Raw genomic sequence first — 3,898 nt, 5'->3', positions numbered from 1 at the left:
ACCAAATGGTGGCCAGGTGGAACTATCTACACTAATAAAAGAGAAACATGGTAATTAGCGTACGACCGCTACCCTTCCCATTGGCTAATCAGCATATCCTTATGCAAATTAACTGTCAGCCAAGATGGCAGCCGGCAGCCATGCACTGAAGCGAGCAGGGAGGCTTGCTTGCTTCAGTGACTGCAGACTCCAACGTTCCCCGCCTAACTTGCTGGCCTCTCAGCTGCAAGTCTAAGCAACTATGTACTATGTTGCAAATAAGAAGCTAAACAAAACCCCAGAAACCAGCCGGACTGAGAGCCAGCCGGACCGCAACATTATATCGATGTTTTCAGCAGCGAGGCCTCAGAGCTAAAGCTGGCCCAGAATAAAAAAAAAAGAAAGAAAACAAGGAGCGGTTGGGAGCTTCAGTCACTCGCCAGCCGGAAAACAGCCCTCAGCCCCCCACCCAGACTGGCCAGGCACCCCAGTGGGGACCCCCGCCCTGATCCAGGACACCCTTCAGGGCAAACCAGCCAGCCCCTACCCATGCACCAGGCCTCTATTCTATATAGTAAAAGGGTAATATGCCTCCAAGCACCAGGGATCAGCGGAGCAGCGAGGCTCCCGGCACCGGGATCAGCGTGACAGGGGGCAGCGCCCAAACCCCCTGATTGCCCTGCGGCTCTGTGTGTGACAGGAGGCGGGGCCACAACCTCCCTATCCGCCCTGCTCTGTTCGTGACAGGGGAAGGCGCCCCAACCCCCTGATCAGCCCTGCTCTGTGCCTGATAGGGGGAGCTCCCCAATCCCCTGATTGCCCTGCGGCTCTTTTTGACAGGGTGCAGCTCGCCAACCCCCTGATCGGCCCTGCTCTGTGTGTGACAGGGTGCGGCGCCCCAACCCCCACCCCCCCACGGGCCCTGCTCTGTGTGTGACAGGGTAGAGCCATAACCTCTCCATCGGCCCTGCCCCGAGTGTGACAGTGGCGGCGCCCCAACCCCCTGATCGGCCCTGCTCTGTGGGTGATAGAGGGTGTGCCCCAACCCCCCTCCACGGGCCTTGCTCTGTGTGTGACAGGGTAGAGCCATAACCTCCCCATTGGCCCTGCCCTGAGTGTGACAGGGTGCGGCGCCCCAACCTCCTGATCCGCCCTGCTCTGTGTGTGACAGGGGGGAGCTCCTCAACCCCCTGATCGGCCCTGCTCTGTGCGTGACACGGGGGAGCTCCCCAACCCCCTGATCGACCCTGCTCTGTGTGTGACAGCGTACGGAGCCCCAACCCCCCTGATGGGCCCTGCTCTGTGAGTGACAGGGGCCAGCGCCCCAACCCCCTGTTTGGCCCTGCTCTGTGAGTGACAGGGGGCAGCGCCCCAACCCCCTGATCGGCCCTGCTCTGTGCGTGACAGGGGGTGGCGCCGCAACCTCTCCATCGACCCTGCCTTGAGTGTGACAGGGGGCAGCGCCCCAACCCCCCAATCGGCCCTACCCTGAGCGTGACTGAGGGTGGCATCACAACCTCCTGATCGGCCCTGCTCTGTGCATGACAGGGGGCAGCGCCCCAACTCCCCAATTGGCCCTGCTCTGAGCCCCACCAGGGGCTGCACCTAGGGATTGGGCCTGCCCTCTGCCACCCGGGAGCAGGCCTAAGCCAGCAGGTCGTTATCTCCCGAGGGGTCCCAGACTGCGAGAGGGCACAGGCCTGGCTGGGGGGACCCCCCCTCCCCACCCCCCCTAGTGCACAAATTTTTGTGCACCGGGCCTCTAGTATATAATAAAAGTCCAGAGACCATAACGCAGAAAGACCAGAATGACCTCTTGACCAGTCACTATGAGATGCACTGACCACCTCTCAGTCCATTTTCCCAGCCAACAGGCTTCCATCGCCCAATGGCGAATGGGGACCCGGGAGTGGTCCCCACACATAGAGGGGGACCCACTGCAGGGGTGGGGCCAGCGAATGGGCGGGAATGGCAGACCTCTCAGTCCCTCCCCCTGGCCGTCAGTCTCCCATTACCCGATGGTGAACAGGGAACAGGGGTGAGTGGAAGCAAGGGGCAGACTGGTGAGCGGGAAAAAATGCCAACCTCTTGGTCCCTCCTCCTGGCCCTCAGGCTCTGATTGCCCAATGGCAAATAGGGACCCTGGGGTGGGTGGTGGGGGATGCCGGCAGTGCCAGGCCAAGGCCTCTGCCCCGCCGGTAGCCCCACACACAGAAGGCAACCCATGGCAAGGGTGGGGCCGGTGAACCAGTGGAACGGCCAACCTCCAGGTCCCTACCCACCCTGGCCATCCAGCTCCAATCACCTTATGGCAAACTGGGAACCCGGGTGGGTGGCGGCAGGGAGCTGGGCCAGCTGCCGGCAGCCTGGGAAGATGGCCCTGGTCACCGGCTAGGCCTAGGGGCTCTACCCACGCATGAATTTTATGGGCCAGGTCTCTAGTCAATTAGTAAAGAAAGCACATTAACATGATAAGATAGCTGCCCACCTTATCTTAATCAAAACTCAGTGAAAATTTAGCTTATTTTGTTTTATATGTGCATGGATGAAAATTAGGGAGTGCAAGTTATTCTCATATAGTCATCTGCCTGGTACTGGGGACGCCAAGTAAGTATTTGGAACTCTACCCCAGACAACATGGCTTCTAGCTTTCTAGTGTTATCTGTTTCAGAAAGTAGCTTATGCAAGACAAGAAGAACTGAAATGAAGATTATTATAGACAAAGTAATTGGCCTCTCCTTTTAAAAGTTAAAGGAACAAAACCACTGGGAATAATTTTGACCTACACCACTTCTCCAAGTTGGAACATTCTGGCACTCAGACAACTATAGTGCTGAAAATTTAGTTAGATTCTGACAGATTTTCTAGGAACTATTTTGTGTTAGTCACTTTACATGTATTATACAATTAAATCCGCACATCAATCATTACTCCCATGTTATAGCTGAGGAAACTGAGGCAGAAGGTTAAATGATTTGACCAAATATCAATATCTAATAAGGAACAGTAAGATTAAAACCTAGGTGTGTTTTTTTCTGATTCTAAAAGTTACACATTTACTAGTCAATATTGTTTTTATTTAATTTATATTGCTCAGTGATAAGTGTTTGGTAAATTCCACTCATCACTTTCTTCCCTAGTAAAAATAAAGTCATATCACAGCTGCTCAATAAACCTTTAGTATATCACTAAGATACAGCAAGATGAAATGGACCAATGTGGTCAAGTGCCTAAAATCAAAACATGACAGATTGCATATACATAGAACAGTGCTTCTCAACCTTCCTAATGCCGCGACCCTTTAATACAGTTCCTCATGTTGTGGTGACCCCCAACCATAAAATTATTTTTGTTGCTACTTCATAACTGTAATTTTGCTACTGTTATGAATCGTAATGTCAATATCTGATATGCAGGATGTATTTTCATTGTTACAAATTGAACATAATTAAAGCATAGTGACTAATCACAAAAACAATATGTAATTATATATTTGTTTTCTGATGGTCTTAGGCAACCCCTGCGAAAGGGTCATTCGACCCCTAAGGGGTCGCGACCCACAGGTTAAGAACTGCTGACATAGAAGATATCTAAATCATGTAATTTTAAGATTATACTTCATATACTCCAATCATTTTCTATCATTTTACAGAAGGAAAATAACAAGGTTAATAGGCAACAGGAATATTTTCCAAGAACAAAATCAGGGAATGAACTGCTCTCCCCCAGACCCTTTTTCCAGAATCCCCACAATCTGAGACAGTTCTCTGTATTATTTAATTCTAAAAGAAAATAAAACTTTCAGTCACTTTAGATAGTAAGTTTCAAAGACTATATCCATCCTATACTGTGAATAAGAAGAGTACTTTTTTTTGTTTGAAATTTGTGCAACACCATATAGTTTAGATTATGATGGTTT

The sequence above is a fragment of the Myotis lucifugus genome, unplaced genomic scaffold (genome assembly GCF_000147115.1).
Source record: "Myotis lucifugus unplaced genomic scaffold, Myoluc2.0 scaffold_122, whole genome shotgun sequence".
NCBI lineage: Eukaryota > Metazoa > Chordata > Mammalia > Chiroptera > Vespertilionidae > Myotis > Myotis lucifugus.
Note: the sequence above shows the minus strand (reverse complement) of the source record.